The 23192-nt window shown below is 49.6% G+C and overlaps 1 protein-coding gene across 2 annotated transcripts in view; it reads right to left on the bottom strand.

Annotated features, from left to right (window-relative positions):
- CUEDC1 (CUE domain containing 1) overlaps positions 1-10087 on the bottom strand; it is a 75935-nt gene extending 65848 nt beyond the window's left edge. Inside the window, exon 1 of one of the 2 annotated variants that reach the window (XM_061175670.1) lies at positions 10011-10087. The gene's annotated coding sequence lies outside the window, so the exon portion shown is untranslated. The remainder of the gene's footprint in view (positions 1-10010) is intronic. The other variant, XM_061175671.1, reaches the window with a different exon arrangement.
- Positions 10088-23192: the final 13105 nt, after the last annotated feature.

Genomic DNA, 23192 nt, shown 5'->3' with positions numbered 1-23192 from the left:
GGGGTGGAGTCCAAGTGGCCATTCACGTCCCTAAAGGTCAAAAACTATGTTTGCACTGTCTAGTTGTATGTGATGAATTTTTACATTATTATCTTCAAAATTATCACTGCTATGTATGAATTTCACCAGTGGTTTGCCATTTAAAAATGACACACCCCCCAATTTACTTCCCCTTAAGGCCTATTCCTTCCCCAGAGCCTCATGGGGATGGAGAGGGCTGGAGGTGGCAGTGGCACAAAGCTGGGAGCCCTTCCCAAAGCCCCTGGAGGGATCTCACCCTTGGCTCGAGCCACCAAGACCCTGTGTGTCGGCCCGGCCTCTACCTTGGGATACCCACACAGAAGGCCTCTGGTTTCAGTCAAATGCCATCTCACTCACTCGTGCTTTCTTTTCTTTCTTCTTTTGCAAGATGAAAGCTAATAGGATGATTCATTCTCTTAAGTCAACTCATGAGAAGAAAGGAAGTCACCCAAGTTCCCAATTCTCTCTCCTTTGAACACCAGCCACTCCATGGCTCACCCCCATATGCATTTCACAGAAATGCAATAACAAAGAAGAATTTCCACTAAAAAGCCCATCCTTCACCTTGCCTTTCATGTCTCAAGAATTTGCTATCTGTATCCATGGCAGTTAATTCTAAGTTTCTGAAGCTGTCACAGCTGAGGGCTGAGTTGGGATGTAAAGACAGGCTTCCAAATAAAATGTGATAGGAGAGCAAAGAGACACATGGCCCTTAAATCCACAGCGCAGCCCCTCACGGCAGAGAGTAAAAATCCACCCAGAAAATGTCCTTCTCTGTCCCTGTCGGCTCTCTTCAGCTCTGTCCCAAACTTAGAAACAGCTGTTTCCCTATAACTCCAAAAAAAGCTCTCATATGCTCCATCTCCTCATTCTTTCCAACACTGTGATCTGTACACTTAATCTACCTCTAGGCTCAGCTTATCCCTCCCTCAGCTTGTCAAATAAGAAGAGGAACAGTCAAGGAGTAAGAAGTATAACATGACAGCAAAGCCCTCTTGGAAACACCGTCTACAGACTCAGCAGCCTGGCTTTCTGAGTTCAGATCCCAGCTCCTCAGTTACCTAATTGTGTGACCTTGGGCACGCTGACTTAACCCTCTGAGCCTCCGTCTCCTCATATGGAAAGTGGTAAATAATACTATACTCATACGGGGCTGAGTAAATAAATATATACTCTTAAAATGTATAGGAAGGTGATTGGCATGCAATAAATACGTAATAAAAATGTTGTCATTATTAGACCATCACAACCATCTAGTGCAATAGGGATTATTATTAAGAGCTCTAGTTAACAGATGTGTTCAAAAGCCATTTGTTGCCAGGGTACAATAATAGATTAACCTCAAGAAAAGTACAAATTAAGAAATTAAGTGATCTGCTCAGAACAACACAGATGACACAGTCCATACATGGCAGAGCTCAGCCTGGATCTCTCATCTTGGACTCCAAATCGCACACTCAGAAATTTCACACTTTAACACGCTCCCTTCCTCAGGCGTGGAAATTTGAGAAGTCCCATGGATCAGCATGAAAAACAGATTTCAATTCTATAAGCCCCAGAGAGTGGCAGGATCTCAAGGGAATGTTGCAGGATTTGCCAAACGAAATTAATTTCCATTTGTTTTCATATTCCAAGAAAATATACCAAAACGGCCTTATACCACCTCACCAAAGGTGTCAAAAGACCCCTCAAGGCCAAGGATCACAACCATCTCAACAATAGTTCAGGCTCCCTCGGGAGGCTCCCAGGCTGTCAGCAATTTGCAAAAAAGGTCAGCGCAAATCATTTGGGAAGGCATTTGTGCAGGCCTGGCCTAAGACATGTAGACTTCCACCAAGCCCGTAGTTTTTCAAAACATGCACTGTCTTCACCCTTGATAAATAGCAGCCAGGCTACAGAAATATTTCCATTACACCCAAAAGCCTGCTTGCCACCACAACTCATTGAAATGGATGTTTCCAATTTGAGGAGAGCTCAACAAAAATATCGAGAAACACCCCAACCTTTCCAGCAGAGGTAACCATTCTGGCATTTAGGAAACCTCTGAACACTAGTAAAGGATGTTTGTGGACACAGATTATTTGGGAAACATATGCCCTCATGCCCAAAGTCTAACTATATCTAATACATGGATTGAGCCCATTTCTTCCAGCTCTATTATGAACGTTCATTCATTAGAAGATTTCTACACAAGTACTTTCATCAGTGCTCTTTGTGTATTTCAAGACTGTGATGAAATCATCTTATGGCCATGCTGGAGAGAACTAGGAATAAAAAGAGTTTAGCACTGGAGCCCTGGCTCTACCACTAACTAGCCACGTGATTTCATGAAATGATGATAATAACAATAATAACAACAATAACAGCAGTAGCAGCAGCTAACATTTATTGAGAACTTACGATCTGCCAAGCACGTGCTAAGGGCTTAATAAGTGATCCTCATTAGCAACCATTAGGGGATATTATTAGTCCCATCGTATGGGTCAGGAAACTAAGACTCAGAGAGCTTGAGTAACTTGCCCCAAGAACACAGCAGCAACTAGCAAGGGTGGATTCAAACACAGGCAGTCTGACTTGCAGTTCTTAACTACATACCATAGTTCTTTTCAAGGTGCTTAATGACCCAGGACCACAAATTCCTCTAGGAGCCATCTGGATGATCTTCGAAATCCTTTCTGGCTTTGAAATTCAGTGATTCTCTCTTTTAGAAATAAAATGTATTTATAACTTCGAGGAATAAAATGCAATGATGCTCTAGCACTGCTAAGGTGGGATGAAACATCTGTGTCTGCCTCACCCAGATCCGGTCAGGGGAGGAAAAGTGCTGATTTTCTAGGATAATGATGCCCTGTGAAACCACCAGACTGGCCCCAAACCGTCTCAGGAAAAATGACAGCTTGAAGACAGCGTCTTAGAAGACGCTCCAACTTGCAAAGGTCTGCAAGTTCTCAACTATCGGCTCTCAAACCTTCATTTGTCTTTTTTTTTTTTTTAAGGAAACTCAAATGCAAGAAGATGCAAGTTTTAAGGATACTGGTACAAGGTGTGTGTAGGCCTCGTGGCACACTTACACCTGGCTTACCTCTCAGCTCTGCACCTGCTCATGGAAAACCCACCTCATCCAGGTAATCCGTGTTTTACAGCTTCCCTACAACCTCCCAGCTCAGTAGTCCTGTAATTGTGCGGGGTTTTGCCCTGTGCACACCTGCTGATATCTTCCTTCATACGCTGTCTCCCAGCCCATAGACACATACATGCTCAATGGCCGCCTTCCCCGACTCCATCTCTGATTCATCTTCCTCCTCTCCCTGCTAAGCACAGGAGTTCCCTGCCCACCCACCTTGCCACTAGTGGCAGCCAATGGTGAGACTCTCCCAGCTCACTTCTCTCACTCGCCCTAGCTCCCGCGCGCGTGCTCCCTCTCTCTCTCTCACTCAGCTCCTGGTACAGCCTGAAACCGAAACTAATCTCAGACCTGTACGAAGGGAAATCATTTCCTACGCCTGATCACCCTACACGACCACAAAGAATCTTCTCCTCAGAGCTCCAGATCTAGCGTGTTGGTCGCCGGGAAAAACAGAGTTCTGCAGGTGCCTGCTAAAACTCGATGCTTCCTTAACGAACACGCAGGAGGAAGCAAGAGATCCTCCACAGGGTTTTCTGCTGCTGCTGCTTTTCTTTAATTTGCACAAGTTAATTTATATTCACCCCAGGAAGTAAAGTTCACCACCCAGTATTTTAAATTCATTTTCCAGCATCGGTTCATGTTTGGCTCATTCTTAAGCAGACTCTCTTCTGAGAGCAAGCCTTGCTCCCTTTGGAGATCTCTGCAGCCATCTTGCTTGCTATGCAGCTTAGATGGCTAGACCACATGCTTTTCCTAAATTCGAAAAATGCAGCCTTCACTTTCATGCTGGGAACAAAAACAACAACTACAACAAACAAACAACAAGAGCAAGTCATCATAAATGAACATAATGTCTGCCCTTGAAACCCTTTCAAAGAATTATACATTTTGAGAAAAATCCCAAACTGTTCTGTTCATCATTCTTGCCCCCAGCATGCTTTTGGATGCCTTTCTCTGTTGCTGGGGGCATCGTGTAATGATTCAGTTGTTGGCTTGGGCAAAACAGAATTGAAATGGTAAATGCACTGGCCCAACGAGTGTTTTGGTAAAAGAGTAATAACTTGTGGATCGTCTGCTATTTACTCTTCATTCAACAAAGTTTACTGAAGGCCCCGTAGGTATGCCTGAAGCTCATCTAGGTGCTGGGCCAGGAGGGTGAATAAGACGACCGCTAGCTCCGACTGGGCCATTCTCAGAAACATCTTGTGAGTAGGAGCTGAAGCTTTTCTCTAGTGCCAACAGCCAGACAAGCGGTCAACTACTGGCAGGTCTCCTGCAGCCCTCTTCACGAGGCGTGGACTCCATCCAGTAGGGCTGCGGAGTGCCCCCAGAATGCATCCCCTCTGACAGGGATTGACACAGGGCAGCACACAGCTGTTGGGCAGATGTGGTTTGTGTCTTGGCTCATTAATTAATGAATGAGCCACTTAGGGTGATGGGCATTCTTCAGTCACTTCAATGGTAAAATGAGGGGTGAGGCCAGATTTGAGCAACATTCTAGCTCAAAAATGCCAGCTCCTTTTCCCGTCCCGCTGCTGAGCTGACACAGATCTCGAGGGGCCGCTACTTCATCTTCCCGTCTCCAGATGAAACCTCTTAAACCACAAAGACAAATGGAACTTGTTCCCATTTCTAAAGACCTTCGGGGATGGCCATTCCCCTCTGCTCCTGTGAGTCACTTGTTCTCACATCTCACATCCTATCTGCAACACTGTCCTGAGACCTTACTCGAGTCCTTCCTCTGCAGTTTACATTCATTTGCCTCTGGTTCTGCTTCTAAGTACGGAGAGACAAGAGCGAATCACTGTATTCTGAGCAACAACTCTTACAAGATTTTTATTTCTTCTTCAGCATGTTCACTGCAGGCAGTATAGGAGGTGACTTTAAAAACCACAAAAGCATCAAGGTAGCCAAATTAGGCAAGGGTGTTGCAGGATCCAGAAAATTCGACCCTCGGTTTTACTCAGAATTCACAGAGTGGGAGAGCGATATATTCTGTGGTCAGATCAAAAGCCCATGGGGCAGCAGCCACCTTTACCCTCACTCAGCTCAAGTGCCCCCTCCTGCAGGAAGCCCTCCCTGTCCCAGCTCCTCTTCTGGCTGGAAAAGCATCCCCTTCTTCAGCGCTTCGCCTCAGTGCAGCATTTGCCATGGCAGCTGGAGTTCTAGGCTGACATGTTTATCCCCCCAACTAGACTATAGCCATCTCCCAGGCAGGGGTCATGTCTTAGTGACCTTTGTACTCAGGGTCAGGCCCCAGGAGAGTGTCTGGCACTTAGCCAGTGGTTCTCAGCAGGCTGTGCTAGGCTGAACCCTCCAGGCACGTCCCAATGATACTTGAATGTTGCATTATCATCCCTTCACCAAGAGCACGTAACCCCTCCAATCCCCCCACCCAGCATCCCCACCTCTCAGCCCTTGGCTCAGTAGGGGTCTCTCTGAGACTTTCTCTAAAGATGTAAGCTCTCTAGCCAGGCCTCTTGGGTTCAAATCCTGGCTCTGCCAGTCTCTAGCCATGTGACCTTGGTCAAGTTATTTAACCTCTTTATATCTCCGTTTCTTCACTGAAAAATAGATATAATATCTCATAGGATCTTGTGAGGATGAAATGAGCTGATCCACGAGAAGCACTTGGAACAGGGTCTGACCCACAGCAAGTGCTCAGTGAGAGCTGGAATTATTATTTCCCAAACCTATGGCTTCACAGAACCCCTGACCTGCCCCTGGCAGCTTCCACTCTTGACTGACATTGGGCCTGCCCTCCCCCCACTAGACCCCTTCCTCCAGGCCCCTTCTGCCCGTTCCTCCAGGACCAATATTAGCATTAATATAAAAAGCCATTCGGGCTTCCCTCGTGGTGCAGTGGTTAAGAATCCACCTGCCAATGCAGGGGACATGGGTTCGAGCCCTGGTCCGGGAAGATCCCACATGCTGCGGAGCAACTAAGCCCGTGCACCACAACTACTGAAGCCGGTGTGCCTAGAGCCCGTGCTCCGCAACAAGAGAAGCCATGGCAATGAGAAGCCCGTGCACCTCAACGAAGAGTAGCCCCCACTCGCCACAACTAGAGAAAGCCCACACGCAGCAATGAAGACCCAATGCAGCCAAAAATAAATAAATAAAATAAAGAAAGAAAAGAAAAAAAGTTAAAAAAAAGAAAAGACTTTTAAAAAATAAATAAATAAATAAATAAATAATAAAAAGCCATTCAACCCTTTTTACTGATTATGATCCTCCCCCCACCCCACCCTCACCAGCTTAGAGGGCAAATTCTCCAAAGAGAAGGGAGAAGAGTTGGTTCCACAGCAGGGCTACGAACGCCGAGTCATTCTGCCCCCAACTATGTTTCTCTGTCATCCCTTGACATTTCAGCTCCTCATCTCCCCTCTGCTCAAAATTTAAGCCTCACCCTACCCCATCCCACCCCTCCAAAAGCCAGCCTCAGCCTCTAGTTCTTACCAAAGATCTTCCTTAGCAATAAGAAACCTCAGAACATTAGCACCCAAGTGAAGAAATAATGATAATAATAATAATAGCAGCTTCTGTCTGGCATAGATCTCCTTTCATTTTTTCCAAAGCTGAGAAACCGAAGCATCTACAAAGTCATAGAGTAAGATGGAGAGCTGGAATTGCAACTGGGAATATGTATGTAACTTCAGATCCTGCATTCTAAACCACTAAGCTATTATGGAAATGGGCACAGAGTGGCTGGATTGCCTCCTGGGGGTGGAGGTTAGAGGGATTTGGAAAGTTTTCATCCCACCGATCATTCCTCAGTGCATTTCATATTTTATGAAAAGGGAGTTTATGTTGACAGGCATTGTTACTCTATTTATCATTTATGACCTGTTTTAAAGATAAGAGCTATAGCTGCATTATTAGGAGTCCATTATATTACTCTGACACATCAGAGATGCCTACTGGGAGGTTAAAAGCAGAGAGCATCAGAGAAGAACTGAGTGAGCCGACACAACCAGCATCCTAAACTCACCAACCTGTGGCAGCCGGTGTAGCGGCCAACAGACAAGCCCTGGCCACCGATGAATGTGAATCTCTAGTCACCACAATGGGACCCTTACATCCCACCAACACAACTTCCAAGTTCCAAGTCAGGGACCACTGGACCACAGTGTCTCCAAAGCCCTTCATGGTTCTCGCTTCCTGTTAAGTCTAAGAGCCAACAAAATGGAGACATCACCTCCTCCAGGCCACCTTGTATAGTCAGAGGTGATCCCTGTCTGACTCCCAGCTTCTTGCCCCCAAGGATCCAGAATACACCTGCCTATGTTGCTTATCGCCAGGATCGGGGAAATCCATCAGGGCAAAGTAAATGTAGGAAGCTCTGAAGGAACAAACTAGTCTGAGTGCTACTACATGCTCAACACTGCTTGCTAGGCAAAGAAAAATCTGAACTACCATTGTCTGGGGGCACTTGAACCTAAGAAGGGCTTCTCAATACCAAGCAGAGAAGTCACAGACAGCAGACCCTACTAAAGGCTCTTCCAGATCCCCAACAAGTATAAATGCTACCAACACCTGAGCAGCAGCCCAGGGCCCAGTGAGCTTTGGCTAAGAAAGAAAAGGCAGACCAGGTCTCCTTGGGGGTGCACTGGGGATGGTGACAGCCATTCCCTCTGGCCCCGACTTGCCTAGTCCAGAAGGATCTACAGAACCTACAATACCTCGATCCTGGCCTTGAACAACTCTGCCCAAAGACCTCCTCAAAAGGAGGATTGTCTTTCACACTTACACTCTCCACTGAAGCACCTTCTCCCACCTCAACCCCGTGGCCCCAAGAATGAGCTGGGGCTATTAAAGCACCTGGCTCCTATTCCGTTGAAACACCAGAATATCCATCCCTCACCCTAGTCCCTGTATTTACCTCTAATTCAACAGTTCTGTGGCCCTGGCCCAGTTAGTGCCCAGAGCCTTCTCACCACATAGACAGCAAAATCAGCCCCTGGAGAAGGGCCACCCCATCGGCCCCCATCCTCTGGCTAGCTGTAGGGAGCTGGGATCTGGTCCAGAGTTTCCAGGTCTCCATGGCCACAGCCCAAAGTAGCATCGGAACGTCATGAGAAAAGCCCTCTTGAGAGGTCTGCTCTCCGTACCCTGGAACTATTCACTGGCCCGACACAAAGGAGGGAACTGTTCTGAATGGCCTAGGCTGGACCACAGACTCTAGATCAGGGGTCTCAACAGGGGCCCCAGTTCCACGGGGCACAGTGACCTTCTGACACCGCATACAAAATGTGTCCTTACACACATGCACGTGTCAGAGGGAGGGAGGGGGGAGTTAGAGTTGTCACCAGATTCTCAAAGGGACCCATAACCCCAACTCTGGCCCCAAGCCCCTCCCCCCCCCACCCCATCATATCATCATCCCTAGACCATCCTAGCTGCCCAAGGTCTCTCTCCTATTTAAGGATGTGCCCAGGCCCGAGGCCCCACTCCTGATCCCCTGTCTCCTGCTCTTTCCAGCTGCAGAAAGTGAACTGGGGTGGGGTCCCACACACACCCTCCAGCTTCCTGGTGACCTGAGCCAGGTTTCTCTCTCCAGCCCAGGGATGCCATCCTCCATTCAAACTGAGGTTCCAAAGGCCTCGACTGCCAACAACAGAGAGGGACCCATTTCACACTTGATCCCAAGGGGGCCAAATCTCATGGTGAGACAACTTCCTTCATGAGAGAATTCCTGGTGTCCCTCACCTCCTTCAGGCACACCTGGCCAGCTCCACCCAGGCTGTAAAGATGAGCATGCCTGGCAAAGAAAAGGAATGAGAGGCCCAAGCACCTCCCTGAGTCCCTTCTCCCGAGCCGGGTGGCTCAGGGTGCTGCAGGATAACTAACAGGAAGGGTTCCTCCCCGTGCTCAGCGATGCTCCTGCCTGAGGGTCAGGTGGGGAGTGAGAAGGTCTTGTATCCTATATCACCTCTAGGACGACTTAATAAATTCCCAGTCACCCTCCACTCTCACCACAAAAAGGAAAATCTAAAACCTCCCTCCGCTTAAATCAAATTCCTCTCCAGGAATTTCATTTCAGTATAAATTTCTTGGAACTAAAACTTCTTTTAACGGGAAAAGAAACGGACAAGCCCGTGCTAGGTGTAAGACAACAATGCAACCAGAAAATGAAGAGGAAATAAAGAATTAGCGCCGACACCAACCCCCTGGAGCTTAGCGCCCCGGGCATTTAGGACCGGAGGTGGGGGGGGGGGGAGCAGGGGCGGGGACAGTGCCTGGTGAACTTTCCCTGGCCGAGCCACGAGAGATGCAGCTCCCAGGGGACCGGGTGGAACCAGAAAAAGCTGAGCCGACCTGTGACATCGGCGGGGACAGGAAGCGAACCTCCCCTTTTCCTAAAAGGAGCTCTGGCCCCGGCAGGCGCCCCCCGCACCACCCCCCCCTCCAGCCAGCCGTCGCCGAGCAGCCAGCGCCCCACCAACCCCGGCCCGGGCCAAGCGGGGAGGGGCGCCCACACACACAAGGGGGAGCGGCCGTGGAAGGGGCTCCGGGCGGCGCCGGCTCGCCGAGGCCTCGCTCGCTTTCCCCGCGCTGCCCGCCCGCGACCACCCCTCTCCCCGCGCGCCCCGCTCCCAGCCCCCAGGTGCCCGCTCGCCCCGCGCGCCCGCGGCCCGGGAGGAGGCGGCGGCTCGGGAAGGATGCGGGGCCGGACCCGCCGCACGAGGCTGGGGCGGCGCGGGCTCCCGGCAGCCGCGGCGGCCGCCCAGGGAATCAAACTCGCGCCCGCCAGGCCCTCCCGGCGGCGCCTCGGCGACCGGGCCCGGGAAGGTGGGGCCGGGCCGGGTGGGGGCCGCGCGCGGGCCGGGCGGCGCCGGCGGGGAGCGAAGGGAGGTCTTACCGAGCAGCCGCGCGCGCGTCCGCTCCCCGCGGGGCGGAGGGGCCGGGGGCTGGGGGAGGGGCGCGATCCCGCGGCGGCGGCGGCGGCGGCGGCGGGCCGGGCGCGGCGGCGCGGCTGGGGCGCGGGAGGCGGGGAAAGCGAGGCGCGGCCGGCTTCCTAGCGGCGGGCGGCGCGAAATGCAGCTGTCCCTGCGCGGCCGCCGCGGGGCCGCAAGTGGGGCTGCGCGGGGAGGAGCGGGACTGCGGGCCGAGCGCGGGCCGGGCGGCGGCCCCCAGACCCTCTCCGATGCAGACCCCTCGGAGACAGGAGGGAAGCGGTATCGGGGTCCGCCAGTAACGCAGTCGCGGGGGCCGGGGGCTGCCAGGCCAAGACGAGGCGGATCCCCGCCGGACCCCCGCAGCAGCCGCGGGGACTCCCGGGTGGCGGGCCGGAAGGCGTGAGCGGGGAGTCTCGGTCCCGGGCAGAGTGGGTGCGGGGCGTCCTGCCCCACCCTGATCAGGGAGCGACGCCAGGAGGGAGACCAGAGACCCCGGCTGGGGGCGGGGGAGACCTAAGAGCCGGACTGCCCGAGAGGGTGCAGAATTTGGACGCGCATCTGGGACCTGGGACAGCTGTAGTGGAGGGGAGGGAGGCCCCCCGGGAGTAAGGGCTCAGGAAAGTAAACAAAATAAAAGGCTGAGGTCAAAGGAGATGGTGGGGAGGAGGTCAAGAAATCAAAGTAGTACCCATTCACACCATCAGATACCACCTGCCATCTCCCCATCTCCTCTCAAACATACCAGGTCACTTCAGGGGCGTCTGAGTCCTGAGATCTCCCACAGAAGAGCTTGTTTAATAAATGGGAAATCAACTTTGGCTCTTCTTTTCCACATGGTTTAGTTTCAGACTCCAACTGGGGGCTGGGTAGGGTGGGTCAGGTGGTGGGCGACCTGCCAAGCATCCAGCTTTGAAGAGGAGCTACCTAAGGAAGGGATCTGAGGCTGACGAAGGCCAGAATGCAGTTCCAGCACTGCCCCCAGACAGCTTGCCAAGGCCTGCACCCTCCTCCTGGATAAGCGTGCCTTAGAGACCCACTTGCCCATCTGGGTACAGATCTTAGGGAACAGCTCCCTCTCCCCTCCTCCCCTGAGGGCTTGCAGTCCCTTAGCCGGCTGAGACAAATCAACGTGCTCAGCCACAGAGACATCTGAAGGTAAAACCCACAAGCCAGAGTGCCCCAGACACCCATGTGTTTCCATCATTTGCATGTAGAGGGTAAGCTTCTTCAGCAGGTTGGGAACCTGGGAGAGGGAGAAACCTCAGAACCACACCATCTGCGGAGGCCCAGCAGTAACTAGCGTGCGGAGTTGAGCTCCAGGGCCAGTTTCCCAACCCCCTCCCGGGGATCTCCTCTCTCCCACCCACCCGTCCCCAGGCCCCTTCACTTGGTGGTACATTCAGTTTTGGGGGCCCTTGAAACTCCAGGAGGTGGTCCCTAGACCCCAGGTTAAAGACCCTTAATCTGGAGGGACTGACCCATGCCTCCGTGCTGACTCCTGTCTCCTTTCCCAAAGTGGTAACCGAGAGCTCAGGATTTATCCTCCTCACTTGATTATGTTACACTTGCCCACAGTGCAGTTCATCTGTCACTTTTCTGCTTACTTGCAAGATCCCTCTGCAGTTCCTCTCCCTGTCACCTTGGCATTTTGGAGCTGGGAGAATGCACCTGCAAACTTGGAGATTTCGCTGTTTACACTGGGAGGCCAGTGCTCACAAAATCTTTTCATGTATTACTCATATAGTCATCAAATGAAACCGATCACCGTAATGGACGCTCTTTCTTGACGAACACTTCTTAGGCGTTGGTAATATTCTCTTCCTCTCCGGGCTGTCTTCCTGGAAGCTTTTCCTCAGACTCCTTCCCTGCCTCTCACACCCCACTGGGTAACCTCGCTTGCTCCCACCACTGCATCTGAGCTGAATGCTCCCCAGGACCCCAGGCCAGCCCACCCTTCTGGGCTCCAGCCCCTCACACCCAGCTGCCTACAGAGGCTTTCCACCTGCAGGTCCCTTGGACACCCCAAATGCAAGGAGGCAAGAGGTCCGGAGCATTTCCTTCCCAAGCCTCCCCCACCCCAACCCAGGCTTCATAGCTGCAAACCTCAGTCCGAAGTGTCCCTTCCCCTGCAATCTATTGGTTATAGAGTCCTGTTCCTTCCTCCTCACTCTCCCCATCCTTTGTTTCCCTGGCTCTACCCTGGTTCGGGCCCCTCTTGTCTCTGCTCATCTCAGAGCTTGAGATGTCCCTTTGCTTTCAAGCCCAACGCTCCTGCCTGCCTCAGGAAACTCTACCAGTCCTTTCTTTCCTGCCCCCCACCCCCGCAGCCCGCCCCGCTTCATACCCACAAACACTACAGAATGTGCCCTGGTAAGACACCCTTACCCCAACCCTGCCCTACCCTCAGGCCATTGCCCTATTTCTCTCTTGCCCACTGATCAGGAGGCTTCCTCTAAGAAGAAACCAACCTTATATCCTCTCTCTGCTTCCTCAGTCCCCATTCAATCCTCGAAATCCAGCTTTCTTCCCCATCATAACAGAGACACCTTTCCATAGGAGGCACCAGCAGCTCCCAGTCATTTCAACCCACCGGCCTCCTCCCCACCTCACCCTTGGGCCTGCTTGTCACCTGGCATGCCGTTAACTCCTCCTTGAGGGGACTCTCACCCCCAAGGCCTCCTATCCTCTTGATTTTCCTACAAACTCCTTCATTTTTTTCTCCTTTTGGCCACGCCACACGGCTTGTGGGATTTTAGTTCCCCAACCAGGGATTGAACCCGGGCCCTCGGCAGTGAGAGCGCCGAGTCCTAACCACTGGACTGCCAGGGAATTCCCACCAACTCCTTCATTACTTCAGCTCTGCCTGCCTCAGGGGCTTTGCCAGGGCACAGTCCTCTTCACTTTTCCATAAATCCTGCAATTCCCAGGGTGCTCTCACGGAGGGAAGAGAGCAGAGTGGGTACCAAGCCCTGACCGCGCCACCTGCTGCTGCGTGACTCTGGGCAGGTTACTTAACTCCCTCTGTGCCTGTTTCCTGATTTGTATTTGGAGCTCACAACAGTGCCTACTTCAAAAGATTGTGCTGAGAATTAAACAAATTCACACGCGAAGTGCCCAGAACAGTGCCTTGCACCTTAAATGTTCAATAAGTGCTGGTATTGGTATAATAGTGTATTGATGGCCCATTCCTGCACCCGCCCCCTCTCTTGAACTCCTGATTGGACAAGCTGCACCACAACTGCCTCGCCTTCAGCATGGCTGGTCTGGAGCCCTTCATCTCTGCATCTCCTGTGCCAGAATTCTCTGTCCTGGGAGAGGGCACATCCCCTTCACTCAAGCCACCAACTTCACACACTGCCTTTCTCCTCTCCCACGTTCACACCCCTAAGTAAACTTGGGCTTACTACTTCCTGAATTTCTCTGGACTCTTTCCCCTCTGCATTCCCAGTGCTCAGGCCACCAAGTCCCCTGCCTTTCAATCCGTCCTCCTCAATGCTTGCAGTTATTTTCTAAAGCATAGACTGGTGATGTCTCTGCCTTGTTGAAAAGATGTGGGTGACTCCCCAGGGCTGGGAGAATGAAATTTAAATGCCTTAGGGAGGCCCTTCCCCCAACAGGACGTTTCCCTTGGGGGGTTCCCCAGCCCAGGACAAATGGCAGGCCTGAATGGTGACAAGAACGTGTGGCTGAGGTTTTGGAAGCAACCACATGGTCCCAGCCATCAGGGGACCCCTCCCCTCCTCGAACCACCAAAGGCAGTTTAACAAGGCCCAAAGTGGGAAAGAAAGTGGGGTAAACATCCAGATAATCTGCGTCATCCTATCCCTTTCTCCATCTTCACTGATTTGACTAAGAAACTCAGAGGAAACTTTTAAAGAATTGGTAATTTCACTTTGGGGTTTTGAAAGAACACATGGGTGAAGCGTGGAAACAGTGGCCCCCCAAAATGAGTAAATGACTCCCTTCTAGGACAGTAACTAAATGGATGCCTGTGGGATTGCCAGTCTGACTCCCACCTGAGAGAAGGATTCCCTGGGACCCTTACCCTTTCCCAGAATGCCCCTGCCAATGTCACGCCTGTGGCACTTCCTTTGAACCCCCTTGCCCTTGCGTAACAAACTGTTCCCATGCCGTCCCTTTGTCCATCCTGCCAGCCTCTATAAAGCGCATGGTATTGTAGTTGGTCTCTGAACGAGCTCCTGGGAGGTAGGGGGTGTCTTCTGTCTCAGTGCCCGCACCTCGCAGCCCGAGGCCTGGCTGGCCCCGTGAGTGAGTAAATATTTGCCAAAGAACTGACTTCTGACAGGTGGTGAGACATGCCTGGTTTTGCCCTTACAAAAACCATGTGTCTTCCCTTCATTGGTAACTGTTTGTAAGGCTCCAGGGGTCCTGCCTTTCTGTTCAGAGGCTGTCAGCTTGTCCTGTACAAGGTGGTGGGGTGGAGATTAGGTGTAGATAAATGGAACTCTGTGCAACCATTAAAGTTGTTTTTAAAGCATATTAAATGTCTATTAAAATATTCAAAATATGTTATGGGAAAGGAAGGCTACAAAACAGTATATGCAATGTGAGGCTATTTTAGTAATTTTTATTTAGTTAGTTATAAACATAGAAAAAAACATGCCAACATGTTAACAACTGTTGGATGAGGGTTTTATAGATAACTTTTACTGTTAGTGTTTTTCATATTTTCCCAGATTTTCCAAACTTCCTACACTGAACATACATTCCTTTATAATCATATATACACACACACACACACACACACACACACACACACACACATATATATATATATATATATATATATATATATATATATATATATATAGCTTTCAAGATCATTATGTGTGAGGACTTCCCTGGCAGGCCAGTGGTTAAGACTCCACACTTCCAACTGCAGCTGGCACGGGTTCGATCCCTGGCAGAACCCTGGCGGGGGAACTCAGATCCCATGTGCTTAGCAGTGTGGCCCCCCCCAAAAAAAAAAATCATTATATATGACTGCAAAGAGGAAAGTTAAATATAAGTAACTTTCCTCCATAACTTTGTCTAACTTAGATTATTTCAATCCAGTTGCATGACCATTTTTGTTGACTTCCCGTGTACTCATACTGAGACCCCAAAGATGAACAATATGTAGCCCCTCTTCACCCCCCCTCCAGATCTAAGGGCAAGGTGGATATAGAGCAGCTAGCAAAATAATACAAGGCAGAGTGTGACACTTACTAAAATCAAGGTGTAAGCAGAGGGCTCTGGGGCTGCCCAGGAAGGAAAAGGTTAATTCTCATGGAGGACCGGTCAGAGAGAGCACCTTTGAAGAGTTGGCTTTTGCGCTGTGCAAAAGAGGCAGGAGATGAAAAAGATTTTAACTGGGGATAAGGGCATTCCCATCTGGGGGCACAGCATAAGCAAAGGCACGGAGGAGGGAATGTTGAGGCATATTTGGATGTGGGTAAATATCCACTGTGGCCAGAGTGCTGGGTGGGTGGTGGGTAACATAGCAAAATGAGGCTGGAAAGGTGAGGAGGGCGTGACAGTGGATGGTCCGGAACACCACACTAAAGAATCTGCGGAGCAGGCACAAGCTTGAATTTAAAAATAGAATATTAACATTTATTTTTATTTTCTTGACAATACCAAGAGTTTGAGGCAGTGAGGTCCCCTGGTCCCGCACCAGACCAGCTCCTGGGGAAAGCCAGCCTGGAGTTAAACATTCACAGAGGTTAAATGTTCAATCCCAGCTTGAAGCAGCAGATTCCTTCTTCCTCCTAAACTCCCTCTAAACCCCCTAAGTATAGCATAGTGGCTAAGCGCCCAGACCTTCGTGCCAGTCAGACCAGGGTACAAATAAATCTCAGCTGTATCCGTTTACAAGCTGGGTGACCTTGGGCGAATTACTTAACCTCTCTGAGTCCCTCATCTCTAAAATGATGATAAGAATATCACCTTTCTCCCCACTAGGTTAAAAATAATAATAATAAATGATAAATTTTCTTGAACGTTTACAATGTCTAGCCCTGTTTTAAGTATTTTTGCACATTTTAGCTCATTTAGCCTTCAGAAAAACACCAAGGGGCAGGCGTTATTACCATTTCTATTTTACAGATGTGGAAACTGAGACACAGGGAGGTCAAAAGTGTTCCCAAGGTCCAGCAATAAGTGATAGAACCAAGACACAGACCCAGCCTGTGACTCCAGAGCCCATGCACTTCACTATACCCCTGGAGATAACAATTATAATAATTATAAATTAAACCCATAATACCAGTTAACATTTACATTGTTAACTCATTTACTCCTCAACGGCCCTGTGCTAGGTACTACCATTAGGCCCTGTTTACAGACTAGGAAACTGAGGCACAGAGAGATTAAGTAACTTGCCCAAGTTTCTTCGCAGAGGCAGAAGAGGAATTCAGGTGGTCTGGCTGCAAAGTCTGTTCCTTGTCACTCTAATACACTTAATGAATGGTGCCTGTTTTACTTATTGTCATTCTTTTAATTCCAAGGAGGTCTGCCTGCGATCAGTTTCATCCAGATGTTCAGATCTGATTCTCTCCAGTGATGAAGATCCATGGAGGAGGTTGGGGGTGGGGCAGGATGCATATTCCTGGGGGACTTGGGAAGCAGGGCCACAGGTGGAGAAGGAGCCTTTGGACCTTGCAGTTCTGGGGAGGGCTCCTTCGTGCTTCGGGCGAGGGAACCTCTGTTGCACCAGTAAATGGCCAGGAAAGGAAGGAGAGGGAGCTGGCACTACTTCCTCAGCCCCTGAGCCAGGCTCTGGGCACTAGGAGAAATGGCAAAAATGTCTTATTCTTCAGCGGAAGAGCCTCCCTGGGGTTATACCACAGCTAGTTCCAGGGTGGTGGGTGGAGGACCCTAAAGGGCTGAGTGACATCTTTGAGGGAGATTTCACTCACCAGGTGTCTCTTTTTTTTTTTTTTTTTAAGGAATTCCTTTATTTTTATTATTTATTTATTTATTTATTTATTTATTTATGGCTGTGTTGGATCTTCGTTTCTGTGCAAGGGCTTTCTCTAGTTGTGGCGAGCGGGGGCCACTCTTCATCACGGTGCGCGGGCCTCTCACTATCGCGGCCTCTCTTGTTGCGGAGCACAGGCTCCAGACGCGCAAACTCAGTAACTGTGGCTCACAGACCCAGCTGTTCCGCGGCATGTGGGATCTTCGCAGACCAGGGCTCGAACCCGTGTCCTCTGCATTGGCAGGCAGATTCTCAACCACTGCGCCACCAGGGAAGCCCGCAGATGTCTCTTTAAAAAGGAAGATAGAAACCTCTCCCCAAGGGGCAGGACTGAGCCCCTTGGGGCAAGACAACCCTAACAGGACTGGGTTCCTAGGGTCCAGACCTTCAGCCCAGGTCCCACACTTGAGGCTGCAAGGCCTGCTCCCTTTGGGGTAGGGGGAGGTAGAGCCCAGGGCTCAGTTCAGCTCCATTCCCTAGTCAGGGAACTGTCACCTGGTGGTGGCTGGTCAAAGGAGCAGCACAGCTGGTGTGACAGCATTAAGGGGCACAGCTGCCACTGCAGGGCTGCTTCCCCAGAAAGCGGAGCTGAGAATTAAAGGAGCAGCAGGATACACTAATTCATTTACTTATGTCTTCATGGATTCTTCCTTTCCTTCAAGAGCTTATAATTTTTTTTTTTTTTTTTTTTTTTTTGGCTGCGCTGCACAGCTTGCAGGATCTTAGTTCCCGGACCAGGGTTTGAACCCGGGCCATGGCAGTGAAAGCGCCAAGTCCTAGCCACTGGACCACCAGGGAATTCCCAAGAGCTTATAATTTATTATTATCATTATTTATTTTTATGCTTAGATTGTTCCAGATTTGGCCATTTGCTGGCTCCTGTGTTCTTTTGATACATTCCCATCTTCTTTGACACATTCCCATCCTGACTTTCTTGTGCAGAGATGCTTCCACCATCACCATAAAGACTGGATCAGACCTTCAATAGATGCTAAATCTAGAGGGAAATTTTGATGAGGAGCAGGATATTTGAATGGTCTTAAAGTGTTTCCCCACAGACTTCTTATTAGTTGCAAGGGGGAAAACAGTGATTATATGATGGAGAAACTAGGCAATGTCTTGACTGAGTGATCTAAAGTAACATCACCTATGAGGCACAGAGGGCCGTCATGTGCCTCTAGATATGACATCCTGAGGACACATTGCCTCAGCAGTATTCCAGCTGAGAATGCATAATCTCAATTTAATCACGGAGAACATCAAACACAAAATGAAGAATGTTATATTTAAAAAAAAAAAGCAGGGGTCTGTAATTCTTTTAAAAAAGCCAGCTATATAAATGGTCCAGATTTAGGGAGACTAAAGAAACACAGCAACTAAACGCAACAAACACCTGACCCTAGACTAGGCCTTGTCCTGGGCGTGAAGATGCTCTCAAGGACATAATCAGATCATAATTGGAATATGGATGGTAAATTAAATAAAAGTATTATATAAGTGTAAATGTAGAAAGTTAATAACTCGACTGTGGTGTAAGAGCTTATCTTTATTTTTAGGAAATATACACAGAAGTACTTAAGGGTAAGGTCCATGATGTATAAAAAAACCATGGAATGGTTCAGAAAAAAAAAATTATATAGAAAGAGAGAGCCCATATGTGATTAAGCAAGGGATAAAACGTTAGCAATAGGTGAATGTGGGTAAAGAGTATACGGATGTCTCTTGCACTATTTTCATTTTTGCAACTTTTTGTAAGTTTGAAATTATTTCCAAATAAAAAGTTTTTCGTAACTCTTCCAGGTTCACTTTCCCTGTTTTCCCTGCCCAAGCCCTGCAATCAGCTTTTTCTCCAGAGGAGCTAGTGAGCAGGAATATTTAACCACATTAAAAAAAAAAAAAAAAAAAGTGAATGAGAAGGAAAAGCATTCCTACCATATGGAACAGCATGACAGAAGGCAAGGAAATGTGAAATATAAGTGTAGATGATAGAAAGGATCGGTGCTGGGAAAATGGCTCTTCTGTAAAGCTAACCCAGCAAACGGCATCCCGGGATAAGCCGCATCCCACGATAAGCCGTAGCCTCACCCCGAGAGGCAAAACACAGCTCTCCTGCAGCTTCTGTCCATTCACCGGCACGTGTGTGATTTGGAAATGGAATACAATAAACTGACAGATTCGGCCATCCTTCAGGGGGCCAACACTATATTGGGAAGCACATCATAGAACTTAATTTTATCTATTTACATAGAATGTGCACGACTATTGTGCAGAGTGTAGAAAGTGAAGCAGCATTGGAGTAAACTTCAGCGGGAGTGGAGCAATGCTCCCTGTGAATGAGCACCCGCACTCGACCAATCAGAACGCAGGAGACATCAACCAATCTCGGCTCCGCAATGCTCTAGTCGGGGCGGGGCTGACACGCCCAGAGTTGTTTGTTTGCTTCCGCTCTAACCCTAGTCTACCCTGGGCGGGGTCGGGGGCGCGGACCGCGGAGACGAGGCAGGCGAAGTAGATTTGGCCAAACGGTGGAGGGCATCGGATGTTAGGCCTGGCAGTTTGGGCACCGTAGTAAGTTGACTGACCCAGCGCTGACAAAACCCACATTTGTCGCGCGCTCTGCGGGGCTCCTCTCTCAGAGCGCCGAGTCCAGGACGCCTTCGGGAAAACAGGTGGAGCTGATGAGGGCTGATTTCGGAGCGAGCAGGTCTGAGAAGTATGTCAGGCTTCTCTCCCACATCCTGCCTGGGTAGGTGGTGGCGCTCCCTTTCCTCTTGGGAAGGAAGGAGGTCAGGTCCGTGCCAGGCTAGCAGCAAGCTATAAGAACTAACTCTGTCAGGATGGTGAGATTGCAGAGGGAAACTGTACAGGCGACTTCTCTGGATATAGTGCATGTTGGGGAATGCTGTGAGATGGAACGACTTCTCTGATAGGCACATATCCTGACATTTTCCATGTCTCCCAACCTGGTGACTATTACCTCGGTGTAACTTGAGCCCTCCCTGCCACATATTGGGCAGCCTTCAATTAGCTGCTGGTCAGATGTGTCTCCCATCTGAATTTCTCCTTCCCGAGATGAGGTTCTGGCTCCCATGCTGGATGCCGATCCTCAGAATCTCAGCGTCTGAGATGGGGAAGCCATGAAGGAAGGCAATCAGCTCCTTTGCTCTTTTGGAGAACGCAGTTGGTGCCTCTGAGGGAATTGATGTTGCTGTTACTACATAGGGTATAGGAGGACCAGGTAGAGGGGGGTGGGTATATTGAATCTGAGGCTCCTTCGTCTATATCAGGCTCTGTACTAAGCACTTTACATGAATTAGATCTTCAAAAACTTTACTAGGTTGGAACTATTATCATCCTTGCTTTACAGCTGAGGAAACTGAGGCCAGAGAGTTTACGTATCTTGCCGGAGGACACACAGTTCCAACTGGCATAGCCTGGATTTACACCCCAGCCTGTCAGATTCCAAGCCCCTGCTCTTAATTGCAACCCTGTATTACAGCACCTCCCAGCTGTCCCTTATGCCAGGTCTTGCCCTGCTCTGGATCTTCTGGGGGCCTCACTTACCTGTTGCTGCTGTTTCTGGCCTTGGTACTTGGTGCCTTGTGTTTCGGGCTTCCTGAACATTGGGACTCATTGATACAAGGGCAAGTCAGCAGCAGGTTGCCGTGGTCCCACTAATTTGGAACCAGAGATTTAGGGGATGTGGCAAAACATTTGGAATATACAGTCCGACTTAGGAACTAGCCTCCCTTCTGCGGGGCCCTGGACTACCTCCACGTTATTTGGGTATCTCCCAATTCTGCCTGTATACCAAGGAGGAATGAACCAACTGCCTAAAAGTTACAGGGAAGGCTTCGGAGGGAACAACATTTTAATTAGACTTTGAAGGATATCTAGTGGTTCACAACAGAGAAAATGTGTTGGAGGGTTGCTTGGGGGAGGACATTCTAGGCCTAAGGGACAGAACATACAAAGGTTCTATCTCCTTCCTCTTTCCACAACTCCACCCTCTCCCCAGTCTTCTCCCTCAGACATCCTTGACAGCCACAGTTTTCTGGTGTTGGCAAAGTGGCAGAACTTCAGTTGTGTGGGACAGGCCACCCTGGAGTCTAGGCCTACTCTCTTGGGATGAAGCGCTAGGATTTCAGGAAGGGGGAACCCCTACCTCCTCAGCTGGAAGTGGCTCCTGGGTCCCCACCACAGGTGGGGATTCCCTACTAATCACCTGAATCTTGCCTGTTTCTTCAGCTACTGGTTTTGTTCTTTTTCTGGCTAAGAAGAGCATGTCTTCTTTTCTGCCCATTGACTGGAGCTGAAATCATCACAGCTGGCTTAGACTAGCAGCCTGTCTCAGGGTCCTCTGAGTAATCATGTCCAGCGCGGGGCAGATGCATGGAAAGGGGAGGGGGACAGGGTGGAGATGACACCACAGGAAGCACAAAGACAATTTCTCCAAAGTCTCTCTCTCTCCCCCTTCCCTGGGCCTCTTTCTAACCTCCAAATTCCCCCTTTCCCTTCTCTCCCTCACCTCATAAGCAAAGCTGATTTCTCTCTGGCTCCTTTCCCACCATTAACAAAGCTAGGAATTTCTTGGCTCACGACCAAGGGCCTTGGGGATCCAGGCTCCTTCAAGCCTGATCTCTGAGTGGATTTAGGCTGACTCTGTAAGAACCGTGGCTTTGGTGGCCCCCAATTGCCCCTGAGCTTGACAAAGACTTAGCTTCCTGTCCCCGTCTCTGAGGCTGGCTCCCCTCTCCATGAGCAGCCTCTGGAATTGGCACATTACTCCTCCCAGCCTTGGACCTGGGCACTGACTGCCAGACAGAGCTGCTGGACCAGTCACTAGAAGGGCATGTCCCTTCCATTTCCCTTGGTCTCCTCGTCCTCTCTAGCTGCTGTGCCAAAGGAATCGCTCACTGGCAGAATGAGAAGTTGTCCTCAAATGTCCATCGTTAGCCTATTAGTTCTTGCCCAGGCTCTTTATAGGTGTATTTAGGAAAAAATGACATTCAGGTGAAAGGGCTGACACAGCCAAATGCAGGTGGACCTCACTTTGAGAAAACTCCATAAACAATATAAATTTACCAAAACACCCAAGAGAATTCTTCTTGCATGGTTGGCAGTTATATACATCAGAAAGGATTTACTCCAATAAGAAGAGTGACTTTAAGTTCTTCTTCTTCTATGTACTCTTCAAAGAGATATTTAAAAGTTGGGAAGGAGGTGGGATGTCAACTTAAAGATCATCAAGAATGAAGAAAATTTCTGAAACTATGATGCAAGTCAGTGGTGATACGGAATCTGAAGTGTGAAACTCCATTCCCTTACCATGACAGGGCAGTTTTTGTAAAGGAAAGAATACTTGACCCTCATGGTCCAAGGCCAAGATGTGGGTCAAGTGCCTGTCTTGGGAAGAAGAGAGCTAACTAGTCAACCCCTGATGGGCTGGTCCAAGGGGAGGGCTAGATCACACAAAGATCCAAAGCAGAGCCCTTGACCCTCCCTCCATTCCTTTCTTGGGAACTACATGGGCCTTTGATTGCCCAAAAGTGAGCAGCCAAGAGAAGCTGGAGTCTAGATCAATGCACAAACTCAGTCAGTATTCAGCCGTGAACCATAATGCACTGATCTGCCTGGCCCCTACTTTTACAAGACAGGGAGAGATTATCCAGTAATCTGCCAGGGTCAGATCAGTTGTGGGGGAGATTTATAGGCCCAAATGGGGACAGATGGCATTCTTTCAGGCTACAAGACTCTTTAGAGAGGAAAGAGTGCAGGACTGAAGGCCAGATTTATTAAGCCTGGGAGGGGAAAGTGATTACCATTCCATGCAACGATACTTGAGGATACTACAGGGAAAACCGCCACCATCCCCTCTACATCCCGAACCCAGGTCTCTCCAGAGAGGACCAAACAGCAGGGCCCCTTGAGAAGAGTGGAAACACCTGGACAGCCAGGACTGTTAACTAGCAACTCAGTGAAATAACACTTCCCATTCCAGACAAAAGCAACCTAAGGAACTCTTCCTCCAGCTGTTTTCACTGAGTCAATAAAGAGACGAAAGCAATTATCAGAGGAAGTTTAGAAAGCCTCAATTATATATGAAACAGATGGAGGTATCCAAAACTTTTAAAACTGGTGTCAGATCCATCTTGATGTGCTG

The sequence above is a fragment of the Eubalaena glacialis genome, chromosome 19 (assembly GCF_028564815.1).
Source record: "Eubalaena glacialis isolate mEubGla1 chromosome 19, mEubGla1.1.hap2.+ XY, whole genome shotgun sequence".
In the NCBI taxonomy this organism is placed as follows: Eukaryota; Metazoa; Chordata; class Mammalia; order Artiodactyla; family Balaenidae; genus Eubalaena; species Eubalaena glacialis.
This window is presented reverse-complemented; position numbering and strand designations above follow the sequence as displayed.